Genomic DNA, 21,434 nt, shown 5'->3' with positions numbered 1-21,434 from the left:
GCACTAAAATAGTGTATTTTAAAGAAAGCTTTTCTAGCAACAATTCTATGGAGAAATGGAACCTATGGAGAAATCTTGTTCCAAACCCATTTTTTGTTTCAAGAAAATTTTTCTCAGTGGAAACATTTTTTTCTTATGTTTGGGCTGTCAAATGAACTGAAATGGGAGCAAATGAGGGAGCTTCTAAAAAAATTTGAGTGCTCCCTCTGTGTGTCACTGTGTCAGCAGCGTTGCGGCAGAATTTCCGACTCGATGCACGCGAGCTATGGAAAATTAAAGTTTGCCCCCACTGTGATAAACATAGGTGGCTTTCTCAATATTTATTAATAAATTTATGATTATTAATGACTACTTCCTTTTAAGCGAACGGTCGGGTTTTTTTTTTGGCACTGCGTTTATAATAAGTAAAGCCGAAACTTCCGTTTTAACTTAAACCGCATCGCTTCGCGCAATAGAGATTATTGTGTCTATTTCTGCACTTTTGCTTTGCGGACTCCAATCGCTCTCCCCAAAGCTCCCGTTTCGGCTCCTATTGGGCATAGTGGTTCAAGGCACAGTGTTTTTAAACTTTTTATGTAGTTTTTATATTTTTGATTATTTAAAAGTAATTTAAGGTGTTATATACAGTTGTACCGCGAATAAAAATTGGAATTTTAACGGTTTTTTTTTGACCCCATAGAAAATACCTATGAAAAATGTTTTACCGACGTTGTTTAGTACATGTTTCTGGGTACTTAATTAAATTTTTTCATAAAAAAATATTACATAACAAAAATGTTATAGCCGAATTCCCGGATCGTCTTTTTTCCATGGTGTCTTGCGGTGGACATGATTTCTCGAAAACGGTTCATCCGAAATCCAAAATTCAAAAAAGTTTAGTTAGTATATTGTATTGTCTAGTCCGTGAATGAGGGATTTTTAAAAATTTTGATTAAAAAAAAATGGCGACGTTTTTAACAAAAAATGTAATTTTTCAAGGTATAAGATTTTCGTTTTTTGTGCTTTAAAAAAGGAGTTTTCAAAAAAATGCACTCGTTCACGGACTAGCTAATATCATAATAAATAAGTGGTCAAAATTTGGTGTTGATCGGATTAGTAGTTTTTTAGTAATCGTGTACACCGCAAAGGTAATTTCCCAAAAAAAAGATTCTGAGATAATTGCGTTTAAAATTTCCAGTTTGTTTAAGTTTGATGTGCAGGTAGTGTGCTATAAATAGCTATAACTTCGGTTTTAATGCTCCGATCGTTATGAATTTTTGTGAGAGTATTCTCAACAGTATATACTTAAAGAATATGCAATAAAAAGGTTAGTCACTAATGAAAAGAGTAAATAGTAACGGGCTATGATTACTGCCTTGAGGAACGCCATGTAAAATGTATATTTTTAAATAAGACTCTTTGTGCCCTTCCATCTAAGTAGCTGGAGATCCACGTTAGGGGGTCTGTAGGAAATCCGAGCATATTCAGTTTACTCAACAAGAGTGAGTGATTGACTCACTTTAATAAAAATAAAATGCTTTACTTTAGTCTGTATAAATTATATCCCTTACGAAATCGGTTTGATATTCCTTAGGAAAGCCATCTATGACAAAGGATGTCAACTCCAATAACTTCGTTGTGGTGGAGCGACGCTAAATAAAGCCATTCTGACAAGAAGAGATGATCCAAGAGCAAAAGTGTTGCAGATGGGGAGTAAATAATTTATCAAATAACTTTGGACTTGCCGACTTTGGATGCCTCCGTAATTGTCAGCATCGGACTTTTTCCTTTTTGTAAGGGAATTATATAAGATTCCTTCCACTTTGGGGGAATAATAGAGGTTTCATAGATAAGTTGAAAAGTCTTAGAAGAGGTTTGCACAGAGCCCTGGCACAGTATTTAAGCACACAGCGTAGTACTCCATCGGAAAGATACATGTTTACGCTTTGTGATTACCAAATTATAAAACTGCATCGGATCCTGAATAAATTGTATCCGGCAGCGGCGAATATAATTCCTGTAACATTCAGCGTTATATACGGTAAAATTTGACCAAGCTAGTAGATATCTTGAGAAATCAATACTACTGCAAGTTTTTTTATATTTTAGTAAGAGCCAATTTTTGGTTTTTTTTTTTTATGTTAGTGAGGAACCTTGTAAACCTAGGAGGATTTGTTGAAGCGGACGGATATTTCCATGGCACACAGAAGTCAAAAAATGTATTTAAAGTACATTAAATTTTTCTAAGGTGACATTAAGATCGGTGCATGCCAGAATATCAGACCAATCATAAGTATCGATAAGGCTATTAAGGTTGTGGAAATCAGCTTTATGGAAGCAGCGAATCTTATTTGCCACGCATGGGGGCATCTGACCGATACCAGGAATGGTTTCGATTGAGAGCTCCAGCGTGGGGTGATATGGATCCTCTGGGGTTAAAAGGGGGAAAGCGCTGGAGAGAGCGGTACCATCGGGATCAGATACAAAGCATAAGTCTAAAAGCCGATATAACGAATTTCTATCATGGTTAATTTGACCTTGGGACATGTCAAACATGCTCGCGGTGAAGTCATGGTGAGTGATAAGTGATAAAGATGGTGAGGTATCGACGTTGGACCACTTTAATTCTGGGATATTAAAGTCGCTCACAGCGACGAGCTGGTCACGATCAGCCATAAGATCAAAAACGGATTGAATAGCGGACAAATGCTGCCAATATGTGGGCGGTTCATTCGAAAGCGGTATTATGAACATGTAATGTATAAAGATTTCGCGGACGAAAATGATTTTTATGCAAATAAATTCTATGTCACCAAACTCTTGTGATTTCACCTCTTCAGAAGCGAGAGGGGAGTCTACCGAAATGAGGACTCCACCCCCCCTTCGCTGAGGTCGATCACGTCTAAAAGTGGTGTACTTGGAAAAACTTCGGAGCTAAAGATCTCCTGCTTTAACTAAGTCTGTAAAGGCTATAATATAGGATGCAAAGAAAGAACTATCAGAATATAGTTTGGGGAGTTTGCTACGTAGCCCCTAGTATTATGATAGGTAAGTGTTAGTGAAGAAACTAGTTTTTTGTATTAGTGGATAAAGAAGAGGTGGAAGGTTGGCCAGTGGTTCTAATATGGCGAAATTTCACACGTGCGCCTTACATAACTATAATTAAATTTCGCTATGTTCTCCACCTTTATATCGGCTTTAGTTTTGGCTTTGGCTTCAATCTCTGAAGTATTAGGGGCAAGCCGAGAAACAAATATATGTTTCGATGGAGGAATCACCTGTAATGGTTGTGGTGTCGCAGGTAAGAGAACTGCAGCATCAGCCAGTGCCGGTGGTCCGGACTGTGGAATACCCTTTTGGGTGACCCTGACTGGGGTTTCATTTACTAGGACCTGTGGTATCACTCGAAGGGCAATGAAAAAAATGAGTCTGCTCTATGGCACGCCAAAAGCGATGCATATAAATACAAGCATATGCGTAATAATGCATGCCTCACGCATTTGTGTGTCCTGTCTTCGTATTTCAGGCTCTACTAAATTTAACGGTTTTTTATATGTAGAACTGTCCATTCGAAGAAAGTTTTTTAAACCCATAGGAGACGTTTCATGCAACTCCTTTAAAAGCTTCGTATGGTGAACCAATATTTATCATAAACGCAGTGCGCACAAAAAAAACATGACCGTTCGCTTAAGAGGAAGAGAGAGAAGTGAGAGAAGAGAAGTAAGAAGTAATAAAAGAAGTAAGAAGAAGAGGGAAGTAATAAATTAAATCTAGATAATAATTCAGCAAACACTGTACTATTTTCAAGAGTATTACGTTATCTAATAGCAACCGTAATTCATATATCCCTAGGAAGATGTGATATATCAAGTCCAACTGAATTAAAACAAGCAGCTTAAGCTGTAGGTCTTTCTGATTATAAAAAACCTAAAAAAAAACTCTCAAGTTTTGATAATAAGTTAATCAATAGTTTCACCATCTGCTATTTATAATACTTATCAGTCTAATACCAATCAATGGGACAGAAATCCATATTCCAATCCAAATGAAACAATCAATGGGAATCAAAATTCTAATTATCGTGGTTCAAATATTGCGCTCACATTTTCGTTGTAGATTTTAAATCCACTCGTGTGCTAGCGATTTTTTGTTTCACTCTAAATTGTTCGGCTCGTGTTCAGCATAATGAATTCGGTCGCTACTCATTCGGTTCATTCATTTTTTATACCCTTGCAGAGGGTATTATAATTTTCAAATCAGGGTATTATAGGAGGGTATTATAATTTTCATTTTCAAATCTGACATGAGAGCTATTTTTGGCAACACATTACGACATGCCAAATTTCATAAGGATCGGCCGACTATATCTTATAGCTGCTATATAACTGAACGATCGGAAATGACCCAACTTTCGTGTTTTTGAAGATAGAAAGCTGGAACTTGGTACAGATTATATTTTTGGTCAGTTAATCCGACCTACGGATTTCATTAGGATCGGCCGACTATATCCTATAGCTGCCATGTAACTGAACGATCGGAAATGGTATTTGGTAGAAATATCAACTTTCGTATTTTTGAAGATAGAAGCTTGGAACTTTTTTTTAGATTTTTCATTGTAATTAATTGGTTTTATTATGATGTAATCATAAGGATCGGCCAACTATATCCGATGTTTGCGATATATATCCGGTTTTAACTGCAAGGGTATATAAACTTCGGCTCCGCCCGAAGTTAGCTTTCCTTTCTTGTTTGAACTAGAATAGCACTCAACTCAAAAAAAATCAACTCGCACATTTCATCTGCACAGATGGAAGAAGTGGCTCGTGCATCAATTAGTGCATCAGCTAGCATTTCTGCATTCATCATAAAGCTTAGCGGCCCAGACGATCGAGGGGTAAAGGACAGGAAAGAGATATTATAGAGTAGAGACTATTGGCTAAGGGATAGAGTGCTAAAGTTTATAGTCCTTCTATTGGGAAAATAAAAATTTAAGCATCCCCATTGATCAGGTTATGTAGAAAAGCCAGGGACCGTAATTGTTATAATTTTTAAAATACAAATTTTTTTAAAATAAAAATTTTAACATAAAAATTGTTTGTTTCTTTTTATGACAAAAATTAAAATATAACTCTTATTTTCAATTTTTATAATAATAATAAAGAATAAGAATTATTTTTCAATTTTCATAAAAAAAAAACAAAAATAAACATTATGATTCAATTTTTATTAAAAAGATTGAAAATAAATGTTACGATTCAATTTTTATTATAAAAATTGAAAATAAAAATTGAGTGCGAATAACTTCTGAACCGAGTGGACTATTAAAAAACTGAGAAAAGCTACACCCAGCATTGTTCTACGACAAGTGAAGGTTGGTAAGTTTATTAGTGGGAGTCTGCTACTGTGTGATAGAAGATGAAGCTTTGCATCCCAGTTAAGACCTCTATGTGCAAAAAACCAAGGAAACCTTCAGCCGTATTAACCATTTTAGAAATTTAGTTGACAAATTCATGTTTGGAGTCTAATAGAATGCCAAGATCATTATTCTGAGTACATTTTTCTAAGGCAATCCCAGAAAGAAAAAAGACAAGCTTGCATTTTGATCCGCTAAACACCATTTTTAAAAATTTTCGAGATTGGACTTAAGATTGCATTGGGCAGAGACGAATTTGTACTGAAGACAAAGCTTAACATCATCTGCGTACATAAGAACTATAGATCTAGAACTAGAAGAGTAAACAGATCAAGCGGGAATGTATATTTTTAAATCAGATTCTTTGTGTTCTTTCATCTAAGTGGATGGAGATCCATGTTGAAGGTCTGTAATTTAGAGATGCCTCTGCAGTTGGCAGCATAGGACTATTTTCCGTTTTCATGTACGGGAATTAAGAAAATTAATTCCAAAGGAGGTTTCCAAAGATAAGTTGAAACGTCTATGTAGAGGTTTGCACGGATCAAAAATTTCTGGTACCTGGCACAGTATTTTAGCAAAACCCGAATAAACGGGTTTGACCCGTAGAAGATCAGAAAATAAGCTATTCTCGGAGAAAGTCGGACAGAAAATAAAATTTTTAAACACAAGAAGATGAGAAGAGAAGAAGAGGGCGGAGCCGAAGTTGATATACCCTTGCAGTTAAACCCGTATATAAATCGCCAAACTCGGATATAGTTGGCCGATCCTTATGATAATATGAATATCACCTTATGAATATAACCAATTAATTACAAAACACAATCTAAAAAAAGTCCCAAACTTTTATCTTCAAGAACACCAAAGTTGGTATTTTTACCCAACTTTGACCTGAAATTTGTCAGGTCGGATAAACTAACCAAATATAGAACTACTAGCAGTACCCTGCCACGTTTCGCTGTGGCATACTGTGGTTGCACGCATAAGAAATAAGTCAAACAAAAAAGTATAATTTTCAAATTAATTTAATTTTGTAATACTTGTGGGTATACAATATTCTTCGTTTCTCCATTCTCCGCGTAAATATAAAGATTATTTGGTTTTCCGACACTGGAACACGCAACATATAATTGTCCGTGTGAAAAACAATCTTCATCCAAATCCAAACCGCAAAACTCCAGAGATTGACCTTGAGTTTTATTTATGGTCGTTGCGAACGCCAAACGAATGGGAAACTGCAATCTCTTGAACTGGAACGGTGTATCAGTCGGGAACATAGGATCCTAGGAACCTTTAAAAGAACCACTTATGATCGTTGCTTCCACAAGGTTGTTCATCAATTTCTTGACTGCGAGTCGCGTACCGTTGCAGAGTTTCGGCTGATTCATATTCCGGAGCATGATAATCGGCACACCTATTTTTAATTTCAATATGTGTGGTGGCATTCCAGGCAGATCAAGTGAGTTTAGAAACTCCGTAGGGTAATTAACTGCTTCCTCTGCCTCCACAACCGTGTCTATCGACTTATATGTAATTTCGTCAGTTTCTATGCTGGATTGGATTACATGATTGAGCTGGTAGACATCTTTCTTCTTGGCAGCGAGAACCGCTCGTCCACTGAGCCAATCGTGATTCCTATAATTTATTCTGATATCGGGGAACACTTTTTGGATAAGTCCTTCCTTCGATGTAACTAAATTACAGAAATTTTCGGGCAATGCTATTTTTTTCGACGTCTCATTGACTGGCAGCTTTCCGTCGATTGTATTGCAGGTTTCGATCTGTTGCAAACTGTAAACGCGCTTCAGCTACCCATGCCCTGTCGCGTTCATTATTTTGAGACCGAATCAAATCGATTGCTGCAGAACGCGACTGCCTAACTCTCAATCGTGTTCGCTCTAGCTTAGCTGCTCGCGTTTCTGCTGTCTCCGCATTGTGCATCCGCATGGCTCTCAGCCGCTCAGTCTCTCGAATGGAGGCCCGCTCTTCGTCAGTCCTATTCGAAATGTTACGTCTTTTTGCTTTTGTATTGCGAGTAAGACGACCAAAATAACGACGAGGGACGACGGGAAAATAAGACGACGAGGGAGATAAGCATCATTAATAAGCATCATAAAGCATCATTTTTCTGGAGCGGATGGGCGATATCATGCGTGAATCTGTATATTCACTTGCCGTACCCGGACGTGTTTCTTCGATCGCTCTTGCCAGTTTGCAATTATTTTCGATCATGAACTCAAGCTTTCTCCTTCTGCGAAAAGTTGAATAATAACAATTAATCCCTAAAAATAAATTCGACTTAATAAGTTCATTGAACTATTTATTTCCAATTTATACATTTAATCGGTTAAAGTTATCTCTGTTGCGCTTTAACTATATTCTCCAACATAAGTCTCTCCGAGCTGTACTCTCCGGACGTAACCCGTTACATTCATAGTTACTGTGGAGTTTGTTGTTCTTCACGACGCCGAACCTTCGTTGCACATCTCTTTTGTAACGTCATCTCTTACATCCGATCTGATCGTCCACTCTCGGCTACAGAGTGCTTCAGAGAGCCTAAATTCTTTACACGCTATTACAGTGGTCCGCATTCCGTCAAAAAGAAGCCAAAAATGAGTCTTACTTGCACAGCAAAAAAATGTGAATTTGGTGCAACCATCACGGGTGACTCATACCTGTCTTGTTGGCTCTGCAATAACTGCTCACATATTAAATGTGCTGGAGGAGGACACAATGGACGGATAAGTGACCTTATCAACAAGAAAATTGGCCTGACATGGTCTTGCATCGCTTGTAGAGAAATTGAGTCAGAGATGCGGACTTTTATGAAACAGACGAGAAATGGTTTCCTAGATGCCCGCAAGCAATTCTCGGCCCTTAATGAGCAATTCCTCGCTCTTGAAACTCAATTCCTTGGGCTAAAGTTGTTAAGTGAATCCCCCAGACGAAAAATTCCGAACAACAACCTGCTGACTTCTAAATTATTGAATACCCCTACATCCCATGCTGTACAAGTCGATGAATTTTCAACACCAAACATTTTACCGTCGCCTACTAGTCTACCTACTTATGCTGTTCCGGTACCAAGGGACTTGATGAGCCTTCCTTCAGGGCACTCTAATATTCATCCCTTGCAAGAAGCGATCAGCGTACCAAGTACAAATCTCGAGCCACCTCTCATCTTGGAGCCTCCATCGTTGGACATCGTTGGACAACCCCCATCGTTGGACAACCTACCCTCTGCTCTAGCTGTGATGTCTCCAAGGCCTCTGGTTGGTGTGGCGCCTGAAGTTAGATCTTCTGGACTTACGCTGAGGGCGGTTGCTCCTCGTAAGGCCATTTTTGTCTCTCGGCTTATGCCGGATGCTACTGTTGATGATGTCAAGAGTCACCTGTTAAACCATCTTAAGGTAGCTCCTAATGAAATAGATGTTTTTAAGTTTAACTTTAAGCATAAGCGTTCTATATCTTCTTTTAAAATAGTTCTACCTGATTCCTACCTAAAAAGCACTTGATCCTGTAGCTTGGCCTGACCACAATATCGTTCATGAATTCCTAGCAAAAGACGCTCAGAATCCTATCCCTGCAGAAACTGCTTCAAAAAACTGAATAACATAGTATTTTCCTGCTGCTATCAAAACGTTAGAAGTATTCTGGGTAAGCTGAGCCAGTTTTTTACAAAGAGTGCTTCTTTTGATTTTGATGCTATCGTGCTTACTGAAACTTGGCTTAACTCCTCTGTCTCCGATTATGAAATTCTTGTTTCCAATTTCATAGTGTTTCGATTGGATCGTCCAACTTTTGCAGGTGGTGTCCTCATTGCTGTTACTAATGAGTACCCTTCTGAAATTATTCCTTTCACGAACGAGTTCGGAATTGAGTTCATTGCGGTGATTTAACTGGCTCGTCTCATATTTTCCTGACCTGTTCCTACATTCCTCCCATGGCTGAAGATATTGTGTACTTTCACCATCTTGATGCCATTAGGTCTGTTTTTTCATTGGCCAAGGACCGTGATTTAATCCATGGGAGATTGCAACCTTCCCATCATTTCCTGGATCCCGTCTGAGGTAGACAATTCCTTGCTTTCCAGTTGTCATAACGACTTTATTGATGGCTTAACCGATCTTGCCCTGCTCCAAATTAATCCAATTCATAACACGCATGGCAGATTTCTGGACCTTATTTTTTCCAATGTGTCATCCTCTGTGACAGTCATTCGGTCCACTATCGCTTCCTGAAGACTTTCACCACCCTACACTATTAGCATTGGTGTTAATTTATGTGCCTCACAATGATGCTTGCTTTAATGCTTAACCTCGTTTCAAATGCTTCAGAAAGACTGATTTTATGGCCCTTCGGAATCATTTAGCTGAAATCGATTGGAATGTTCTTTCATCTATAAACACAATTGAAGCAGCTACGGATTCGTTTTACGAAATAATTAATAATGCCTTGAACAAATTTGTTCCGGCAGTCCCAGTATCATTGTCTACAAAACCACCTTGCTATAATAAACACCTTTCTCGTCTTAAGAACAGGAAATCCAGAGCTTACAAAAAGTTTCTTAAGTCAGGATCGATGTGCCACCAGTCAAACATTCTATCTGTTCGCAACCAGTTTATTAATCTCAACGATATACTCTATAAGCATTATATCAGGAATTGTAAAGTAAACTTTCGTAATGATCCAAGCTCCTTATACTCTTTTGTCAATATGAAACGTAAATCAAATCTTTTTCCTCCTTCCCTATCATATAAAAATATTTCACATTCTTCTGAGCAAGGTATTGCTAATTTCTTTGTGTCATTTTTTTAAACCCCCTATTCGTCCGATTCATATAACCACAATTCTTCTTATCCTTATAAATTACCACATATAAACAACATTCACTTTACAAAATTTCGAATTCAGGATCTGTTCGAAGCTCTTTCAACAATAGTTATATCATTCTCTGCTGGTCCTGACAATGTTCCTAGCTGTGTTCTAAGGTACTGTTCTGATATCCTTTGCTTTCCTCTCACTATCTTATTTATCTTATCCTTGGAGCTGGCATGTCTCCCCAAGAGATGGAATGAATCTTTTATTATTCCGCTTCATAAGAAAGGCTCTAAAGCACTTATTGAGAACTACCGGGGGATTGCTAAGCTATCTGCGATTCCCAAACTGCTTGAGAAACTGGTTACTTTCCAACTGCAACATTTTTGTAAAAGTATTATTTCCACTTCACAGCATGGTTTTGTCAAACATCGCTCTACCACGACTAACCTTCTTGAATTCACTTCGTTTATCCACAGAGGTTTTCTGAGCCGCATGCAAACTGATGTGGTGTACACTGACTTTAGTAAAGCGTTTGACTCTGTGAACCACCATCTCCTCCTTCATAAGCTGTGTCTTTTGGGGTTTTCTCCTCATATAGTACAGTGGTTGACCTCTTATCTATCGAACCGCACGCAGCGTGTTTTGTTTAAAAACAGTTCATCACAGATTATAAATGTTTCATCTGGTGTCCCACAAGGTAGTCACTTAGGACCTCTTCTGTTTGTTCTTTTTGTCAACGATTTACCTAGTGTTATAAACTATGCTACTACATTTATGTATGCTGATGATGTCAAGTTATGTCTTTCTTTCTCAGACCATTTCCTTCATAGACACTTGCAACTAGACCTTAACGAAGTCTTCTTGTGGTGCTCAAACAATCTCCTTTTGCTTAACTGCTCTAAGTGTAAGGTTATGACGTTCAATCGCAGTGTGCCTCACATCGTTTCGTACTCTCTTGGGAATAACGTCTTAGATCGTGTTTTCCTAATTAACGATCTTGGAGTAATTTTTGACAATAAGTTGTCCTTCAACGACCACATATCACTAAAAGTCAATAAAGCCAGAGGCGTGCTAGCTTTTATCAAACGTTGGTCTAAAGAATTTGATGATCCTTTCACAACTAAAACTCTATACGTATCGTTGGTTCGTCCTATCTTGGAATACTGTTCTAGCGTTTGGAGTCCGCAATTCTTTGTTCACCAAAGGAGGATTGAATCAGTCCAAAAGCAGTTTCTGCTATTTGCGTTAAAAGGCTTAAGCTGGGATACTGCCACTTCCCTCCCGTCGTACAATTGCCGGTTAAAACTACTAAACCTACCTCCTTTAAAAGAGCGCCGTACTTGTGCTGGGGTTATGCTGCTTCATGTGCTTATTCTTGGACAGGTTGACTCACAAGTACTTCTTGAAAAATTAATGTTTTCTGTGCCTAATAGAGTAACTAGATCATTTCGACCCCTTTGGTTACCGATTTCTAGATCTAATTTTGCGGAACACGATCCATTCCGCGTTATCTGTAAAAATTATAACTCGTTATCCCATTTAATGTCCCCTGAACTATCCCTAGATGTAATTAAATCCAAAATTATGGAATATCTTTTAACTTAATTTATCCTTACTCTTAGTTATAATAATATAGAAATAACAGTTCATTGTTAATAAATAAATAAATAAAATTTCTGTAGTTCTGGAGACCCTACATTGCTCTCTCATTGCTACCAGATCGCAGTGATCCCTGCAATTCAGCCTACACGTTGCTAAGGGAACTTAATTCTTTCTTTTTGCGTCCTAGTTCTTTCTCCGGGAGAAACCGTCAAGGGTTTAGAGTGCCACTTGTTTCACAATTTGAAATTGTTCTTGTTATTTCACAAAATCACAAGAAACACAAATTGTTTCTTGATTGCCAATAAGTGCTTCCCCAATAGCTATAACTTCTGCTTGAAACATGCTACAGTGGTCAGCGAGTCTGAAGGACTCATTGAGACACAGCCGCTCGCAGTGATAACCGCCACCTGGCCATTCAACTTTGAACCGTCTGTGTAAATATGAAGGGAGCCGGCTGGTCCCGGGATTTGTATGGCCTATTCCTCCCTCGTTGGAATAGATACCTTATATTTTAAGGTGGGATGATCGACAGGTATGCAGTTGTCTGTAGCCCCCGTTGGCATGCAATGATGTAGGTCCAACTTGGTATGTCCATAGTCGGTCCTTTTCCATATGCTCGTCTATTAACCGCCACGTTCCACAAGAGGAAGGAGAGTACCCTTCCTTGCGGAGTGCCTCTCCTGACGAATTTTTTAATAGACTGTCCTCCTAGTGTCGCCTCAACGTCGTCAACCCGTAAATTCACACCTTAAGTGTCGCCCTGTGTATTAGTTATCAATTGGCTTACCTAATTCCATTGCTCCTTTGAGATACACATAAAATTAACAAACTGCTCCGGAGCTAGTAGTGACCCAACGCTGGTACGATACCTCCTACAGTTGCATAGAATGTTCTTTGGGCCCTCGTCTGCTCCTGGGTAGTTTGGACACTCAGGGCTTTTATCATGTCCGAATCTGTGGAAGTATTTTCTGTACCTCCCGTCGCCTGAAATAAACTGGGAAAGTTGATAGCTTACCTGACCATTGTCTCTTCCGATCCAATCCTGGATGCTGGGGATTAGCCTGTGCGTCTACGTACTTTTGGTTGTTGAGTCCCACCTCTCCTGCCATGTGGATAATGTCGCTTGTCGGGCTGACCTCTTGATGGCCTCCCGGGATGAGTTCCGTCCCCGTTGTTGATTGGATGCGTAGATTTCATCCACTTCATTAGCCAGAATATCGATTGGGGTCATTCCGGCTAAAACGAGGGCGGTTCTGTTTCTGGCTATAAGGCCTTGCTATAAGGCGTCTCCTGCCGTTCTTTGGGCCTCCCACGTTTGGCAGCATTCTTGAGAGTGCTCCGTGAATCTTGCTACTCGGCGTGCGATCCGTATGACATTCTGTTGTTCTGCATTACCCCTAGCTATTTAATTGCCTCCTTTGACGTATTGGAGCAGTTGCCCATCTGGATAACAATTTCATCCACCTTTATCCTGTTCCTGAATAGAGCCGCCTCCGTTTTATGAGCTGTCAGGTTCAGTCCGGGGTCAGAAATCCGTGTTGATATTGGTCTTTACGGTCTTGGTCTTGGTTTCCATGTCCCTTATTTCCTTGGCCACCACGAGCAGGGCCAGGTGGTCAACGAAGCAAATAAGTTTGCAGACAATTTCTAGGAGACATATGGGCCTGTATCATGATGGGTCGTCTGGTGCTTTGTTCCCTTACGGCAGCAGAATGTTTTGCCTCTTCCCTTTTTTTGGAAAAGTGCCGTGCTGGATACACTTGTTGAATGTCCCAGCGAAGACCTCCGCTTTCTCCTGCATGGCTTGCCTGAGGACGGCATTTGGCACTTCGTCTGGTATTGGAGTTTTTCTAGTTTTTCTTCGTCCTTAACTGGCCTGAACGCCTCCTCATCGTCAGCTGGTATAATTTCCCTTTTTGGCGTGTGCCTCGGGAGCAGAGACTCCTTAGTAAGGAAGGGGATGTTGACCCTTTCTTGCTTTTTTATCTTTCTCATGACGACGTTGTAGGCTGCACCCTATGGCTCCACCTCCGCCTCGTCACTGATTTTTCTAAAACATTCGCGTTTGCTGGCTTTTATAGCCAGTATCAGGGCCCTCTTTGTTGCCTTGAACTCATCCGTTCTGGTGGTCAGTTCCTCTGTGCCTCTTCCCCTTTCAAAACTTCTTCTTGCACGTTTCCATGTCCTAAGACTCCTGTCTCCAAGGATCAAGGGTTCCTGGATAAGGGCCACAACAGCTCCTCTCTCGGCTAGGTGGAGTAGGAGGGCAGCTGACACCGCCTTCATTTGGGGGAGGCTTATTGTCAGGAAAATCCTTAAGATTCTCTACCGCAGTAAGCTCTGCCTTCCTCCCGGAGCTCAGCAGAGAGTCCTCCTCGATTCCGACGCGTCCCGTTGTTCTTTTCCATAATGTCCGCCTCCTTATCCGATATTCCTTCCGGGTGCCTCTCCTAGCTTGAATTGTATACCCCGACCGTAACGTGTTCAAAGCCGTTCTTTATCCGGTGCCCCGTCTCCTCCAGGATCTTCGTAGCCTCGATATTCAGAGTTAGGACAACCCGCCCCCACAGTGACGACTCTCCATTCCGCCATGGGAAGCGTCAGGTTGCACATCTTCAGCATCGCCAGGATGGTGTTAGAGTCGGCCGGGTTTTCGGTGAGCCATACATGCGCCTTCGGCTTGCTTGGGATCTCAGCCTAATCAACCGCCTCCAGCTTTTCACCAGAGTAAACTTCTCCAAGCGAGGCTATCATTCGCTTGTATAGTTCTACCTAACGCATGTTATCACCTTGACGCTACTCTGATACCATCCTGCGTCTTTGTATTCTTCACCTTTCGTCAAAGGTCCATATTAATCAGTCCATCCTTGGATCCCCCGTCCAGGACTCCAATGAGCGGACTTCTTCTCGCTTAGGACGCTCCTTCTTTCGTAGGCTTCTGCCTTTTGGCACTCTGACCGAATTCTTGGTAGAGCCTACTCCAGCCTAGTGCTGCCAGAATCTCTGGAGCAAAAATTGCTAGAATTTCAAAAAAAAGTTGCCAAAAAATGCTAAAAAAAAAAAACTTGAAAACTTCCAACAAAAATGCTAAATTATCAAAATTTTTATTTTTTATGTAATTAAGAAAATCAAGCTAAATGTGGCTTTTAAAAACATAAATTATATTTCTTTATGAAAGGAAAATTTCAATTAACATAAACGTACTTAAATACTATATTATATTATATTAACAATATTATATTAACATTCCCAGGAATTTCTAATCAAGTATTTCTAAGGAAGAGTGTAATTACGACAGCATTTTTCGTGTCTGCGTAGTCCGTACCTGTTAAAAATAATGCAGTTTATTAATTAATTTTATAAATTAATTTTATAATTAAGTTTTTAATTAAGTTTATAAATTAATTTTGTATAAAACATACCTTATATAAGTCGTTTAATGTTTGCGACAATCGCACTCACGTGCTTGGCGCAAAAAGCTTGGCGAAAATTCTGTATTTATAATAGGCAAAATAGGCACTATGGGAATCTAAGGAATCCTTGCGAATCCACTCTTTAAATTCAGTATCCTGTAGTCAGGCATCGCGGAAATTTTGTTTATAAACTTTTGGCATCTTTTATACCCAAAAAAAATGTAAGGATGACTAAACGTTCTCAAATTATTCATACTTCACTAAGTGAAGTACCAGATTTGATATCTTTGTCAATTTTTTTTTTATCAAAAATTGCTCTGTCAATGCAAAATTGTGTAAAAATGATGAGAATTTTAAAGAAAATAAAAATTGCTAAAGTTGCTAAAACAAAAAGAAAATTGCTAGAATTTAGATAAGTTGCAAACTTATAAACAAGTTGCCAGAAATAGCAACTAAATTGCTAAACTGGCAGCACTGCTCCAGCCTGGTTTTTTGGCTTCAGCCTCACTCCCGCCTTTCCCGTCTTTCTCCCCGCCGCACAGTGTGGGAAAATCAAAATTTAGCGGGATTTAATTGTTTCGATATTTATTTGAATGAAATACATTATTTTTTAACTTAAACGTTAGTTTTTATCAATTTTATTTTATTATTACATTATGTTATATTATATTTTATACAAAATTATTATATTGGAGTCATATGGAAAATTAAAATTTAATCCAAAACAACTAAAACTAAAAAAAAATAATTATAAAACAATAAAAAGTATTTATTAATTTGCGATTCGTAGGGCCAATAATACTAAAACGTCGTGTTCTAGTGGACTCTGACTTTTTTTGGGAACATTTCGCAAGCTGGCAAGGAATGGATCCGAAGATACTAACAATCTATTCATAAGATCTGTGTTGGTATCTATTCTTGATGTTTTCCGGGTGAACATTTCCCGGTATCTTCTCACATCCTTATTCCTTGCCTCTTGAGCTTATTCTGATAGCTGTCCAATTGGGAGAATGCATGAGGCTATGACATCTTTTCCATGGTATAAAACTTTATGGACAGACGAGCATGTTGTACCAAGAGTATTCTTTAAGGTACAATTTCCTGGTTTCCTTTGTGTATTCATTAAATGCAGCTAAATTTATAGGAAACCCTGACCCTAAAGTTTCTAAAATTATGTGGAACTTGTGAATAAGTTCCAGATTAAGACCTGTTATCTCAGCAGTAATCTTGGAATTTCTGAAAAAACGTCTTGCGGTATTCCCGTCATTTGTGTTTCCTGCCTGTGGGGTTGGGACGTCTATCAATAAACCTAGTTTCTCTTTGAATTTATTTTGAATAAATTCCTTTCTGGCTTTCACCTGTTGTTGTATTTCGAAACCTCTGGCTTGCCATACTTTTACATCAAGCCTATACGCTACATGAAGTAAACATTCCATGAATCTAATCCATGAATGCAGAGGAGATAATCTAAAGCTCATGGCTTGATCATTTAAAGGCTTATTTAAAATTAATTCGGGCCTGTTCATTTCCGAAGGCTTGGCGCCACATATGTAACATGTTTGAGTTGACGCTACGTTAGATAAAGCACTGCAAATTTTGCCGTCTATCATGGTCAGCATAAACACTGGTTTCACCATTACATAGAAATTGTCTACTTTAATTTTAACAGGTTGAAGCATTTCAATTTCTTTTTTCACCAAAGTCACTTCTTCGTTTATCAACTCTGTGGTTTCTTTTTTAAAGTTCAGCCTAATTGGGCGGCAGTATCTTGTAGATGAAGGTGCTGGATTTTGCCAAACTATGATTTTTTTACCTCCATTAGCATTATAATTCATTTGAATGGGCACCATACAAGTGCTAAATAAGTTTTCATTGATGATGAAAATTTCTGTTTATACTTTTTCTGCTGCGCTCCAACCCCATTTTATTAACAACGATAGCTCCTTTCCACCCATTTTAAGCTGTTCTATTGAGTTCAGTGCTTCTCTTTGAGCTAGGCATAATCGCTGGATAGTATTATCAACCAAGGATTGAACCTTACATGCTACTAAGGACTCTGTTACTGTCACTTCAGCATAACATTTTTTTTTACACTCCTTAATTTTATCATAGGAAGGCAAAAGATTTTTAACGATTTTATTAATTCTTTGACGTGTTGTGTCATATTGATGAACCGATAAATTGGCATCTAGAATCATACCCAACGCTTCTTCAGTAGGTATAGATGATTCAGTAAAATTTTGATTTTGAACATTTTTTATTTGGGTTCCTTTATTTTGAGAATCCAATGTCAATTCTTTAACCATTGCAGCAGAGTTGCGTTGACCTTCCTTAAATAGGTTAACCTGGTTTGCAACTGCAATTTCTTCAGGGCTAGTGAAATCAATAAGATCTTGTACCTTTCTTCGTTTGGTGCGATCGCAGCAATCCTCGAATTTTTTTTGTGGTCTCCCAGGCTTAGATGAAAGATAAATTTCTTGCAATACCGTGTATGGTAAATTCAAATTACTATTCAACCAGATTTTATTTTTTTTTAAAAACCTTTCCTCATAACGATAGCATTGATTCCATTTTATTTCAAATTGTAAACGCAGATTTTTTAGAAAAGCCTTTAAGTCTTTTTTAGAGCCTTCAGAAAATGTAACTAAACGATGATTATTCAAAAAAAAATCACAAACCGCATCCAAACGCTTGTTTTTATCACTTGCAATCCAAATATCATAAATTTGTTTTTTCGGTAGTTCGGTAGACATTTTGAAAAATAAAAAAAAATGCTGCAAAAATACGCACGATGTTTCAACTGAATGTGAAAGCCAGCACTGCAATCTACTTATACTGAAAGTTTTGAGCTCAAACTTTAATAAGAAACAAAATTTGTTCTCCTCTCAACACAAAAGTCAATTGAAAATAACCAACGAAAAAGATCTGTTGCTTAGATAAGGATTGGGCTTAAAGTACCGTTTAAATAAAGCTCTAATTTTGTTTATCGTACCTTAACGAAACTATGAACAAAAGAAAAGCAGAAAAAAACAATTCGATTTCGAACTTCGCAGAATATCAGTACTTGAATAAAGCGGAATTTCACTGTTCTCCAAAGAGTGAGAAACAGATTTCGCTAAGTACCGTCTTTTAATTTTTTTATTTTATTTCTAGTGCGACGACTAGAAAAATAGTTTATATAATAATTATATACATTTAATAAGGCATTAAAAAAAAATTATTCGTGCGAATTTGGTGAAAGTTGAAAAATTTACTTTTGTACAGTTAAATTGTAAGATTCCCACACTGTGCGCCGGTTGGAAGTCGGGCAGGATCTCTCTTGCCCACCTTTTGATCTTAGCCTGGTCCGGGTTGGCTTCTGCCGATGGGTCCGCCCCCATGAGAATGTCTCCTGTTTTTGTAGGAGCTTTTGCGATGCGTCGACTGAGACAAGGAGTAAGACCAGAGGGTTTGACTTGGGGGCCCCGCCGGTTGGTATAGAGATTAACCCTAAGGATCTTCCTCTCTACGCCTATCGGTGGTCCCATGGCTAGCCCGGCTTTAAAGGAAGGCTTGTCGCCTTAGCACCATCCCCCGCTCTTGCGCGTCCCGCCTCCGGATGTTGCCCCTCTGAGCATGATTAAAACTGGAAGGCATATTAGCGTCCGACCCCCCCTCGGATACGCATCCTTTGGCATATGCTGTTCCACCTTGAATTGGGGTAATTTATGGAAGGAAGTGTTCTTTCCCCCCGTCCGGCTATAATTATCCAGCATCCTCGGCAGAGACATAAACTGACCGGGACCTGTTACCAGCCGCCCTCACGTGAACACAGTTACGCTGCACACAGTTACGGCAAGAAATTGCTTGCGTGTAGGTCCCCCTGTTGTACCCGTTATCTGACGACCCAGCCCCACTATACTATTAGTAATATTTTGTTGTTAAGACTCGTAAAATTATTATTAGTTTCAAAATTAAGAAAAGATTCAATAAATAAAAGCAATGTTAAAAAAAAATTTTTTCCCATCTTGGGTCACATTTCTGAGTTAAATCATGCGTGCTGGTCAAACGATTAGTTACTGAATGGCTCCTTGGCTGATTTCATTTTGATTTGGGAGTTGGTTTGGTTTTGTATTTGTGGATTAAGTTTTCAACGCCATTGCCATTATTATAAAATATAATGGTAAACACATTATATCACCATCAAATTTTAAATGCATGAATAAATGGCTCATGCTGCTGTCAGACAAGGGTTGTCTTACTGCATCTGATGTAGATGCTGATTCACCTTCCATTTTATTATTTCTGTTTGGTCATTGAGAATTTTCAAGGATTGTAAAATAAAAACCAAATTGGATTAAATGGAAACGTTATAAATCTTTATTTTGTCTTTAATAATAAGAGTGGCGCCATCCTTCAAAACTAGGCTGAGCGGATGCTCGCTGGCTTTGGATGCCGAATCAGTTGAAGCCGAGCGGCCGAACGGGAGTCGGCTTGCGACCAACAATGCCTAACTTATTAATTAATTATTTGAATTTGCAACTAGGTCCTTGACCCGAAAATTTCTTTTTGGCTTCTTTAAAGAAGGGCGATGTTATATATTTGTGTTTGTTTTTTGTGTTTGCAACGCAAAAGACTCCAGAAATGGGGATGAAATGAAAAGTCGGGGGCGTCTTCAATAATTTCCAAAAGAAGCGCGTTCAGCTTTATTGGCTGCGTACATCGAATTAAAAACTTAACTTAGAAAGAAAACAGGCAACGGTAATAGAAAAGAATACGATCAATGACGACCGACGATGGAGCGAGAGCGCAAAGAGGGGCGAGCGCGGATGCGCTCTTCAGCGCGGGTGCGCTCTTCAATGCTGGTGCGCTCTTCAGCGCGGGTGCGCTCTTAAAGTTGCGGCACAACGGCCCCTCACGTAAACATCCTCCCCCCCCTTGCAATCGCTCGGGTTGCAACAGAGGGCGTACACGGGTCGATGAAGGCCCCCGTGTCGAAGATCCGGGTCCCGGTGTTGTCGCTGTTCCGGTTCAGCAGCGACGATAGGGTGGGCGCAGCGACTGCGTCCTGCGAGGGCCCTCGAGGAGAGGCGGAAAATTGCCTAGGCGCGGATGACGTGGCGGACGGGCGGTGGACGGCACCCGATGGGTGGCGGACGAATGCAGTGGAGCACTTGACGGCTGCCAGCCAGTGGCGGAAAAATGCCGAGGAGTTGCCGACGAGCGCCGGGAAGTCGATGGCCGTGGATCGGCTTGTGAGTGCCGGAAAATGGCGGACGCAGGGCGAGAAGCACCCGAAACGCGCGGGGAGTTGGCGGATGACGGCCGACGAGAGGGCGAGACACCCCGTGTACTGTCTCCCGTGGCCGGTGACCGGTGCTCCTTGGTCCCGGGGTGCAGCAGCGTGTGGTGATCCTGACCACACGTCTTATAGCCGTCCCCACGCCGACAGGATCCGTCGGAGTGCTCGTGGGCCAGGCAGCTCGAGCAATAGCGGTTCACGAGAACCGCTCGGAGCCGCTCCTCGGCACTAAGGCGTAGGAAGCGCCGACACTTCTTCAACGGATGGATCCCATTGCAGACTCGGCATCGGTAGGATTGTATACCTCGAGTACATCTGCTCTCCAGTGACTGGGCGTTGCGTGGGCGTGGCGACATCGTGCTGAATATGATCTTGGAATCCAATGAGTCACTGAGGCTGCGAGCAACTCGTGCGGAAAAAACAGACACGCTGCGGGGGTTAGCTGGAGACAATGGGCCTGTCAGCACCCATCCAAAAATGGTCTCCTGACCGAGAAGCGACCCGCAGATGTTAGCCTTGGAATTACAGAGGAGAATGGACGGAAGAATGTCAGCTCCTAATAACACATCGATTTGGGAGCTCTCAAAAAAGTTGGGGTCCGCCAGGGGCATGTCGGGCAGCCCCTTGAGAAGATCTCGCGAAAACGGATATGATGGCAGATTTCCTGCCAACTGCGGAAGAACGTAAGCCGCTGTCTCTAATTGTAGCCCGGGTCTAGACGGCGACCGAATGGAAAAATGGCACAATTTAGTAGACTGCGCGGAAATGGTCTGATTGAGGCCGGAAACTTGGGCTTGAATCGTCTTGAAGGGAGGCTTGACGAGGTTGAACAGTCGTTCCGTTATGAACGTCGCTTCGGAGCCTGAGTCTATCAGTGCTCGTGCCTGGACGGTGCACCCCAAATGGCACACGTTGATAAGGGCCGTTC

The 21,434-nt window shown here is 40.1% G+C and overlaps 1 long non-coding RNA gene across 1 annotated transcript in view; it reads left to right on the top strand.

The window, feature by feature from the left end:
• Window positions 1-8,944: 8,944 nt before the first annotated feature.
• LOC138926112 (uncharacterized) overlaps window positions 8,945-21,434 on the top strand; it is a 101,632-nt gene continuing 89,142 nt past the window's right edge. The window contains exon 1 of the long non-coding RNA XR_011442474.1: window positions 8,945-9,046. This is a non-coding gene — a long non-coding RNA (uncharacterized lncRNA). The remainder of the gene's footprint in view (window positions 9,047-21,434) is intronic.

The sequence above is a fragment of the Drosophila bipectinata genome, chromosome 2R, assembly GCF_030179905.1.
Source record: "Drosophila bipectinata strain 14024-0381.07 chromosome 2R, DbipHiC1v2, whole genome shotgun sequence".
NCBI classification, from domain to species: domain Eukaryota; kingdom Metazoa; phylum Arthropoda; class Insecta; order Diptera; family Drosophilidae; genus Drosophila; species Drosophila bipectinata.
Note: the sequence above shows the minus strand (reverse complement) of the source record. Positions and strands in the feature narration are given on the sequence as shown.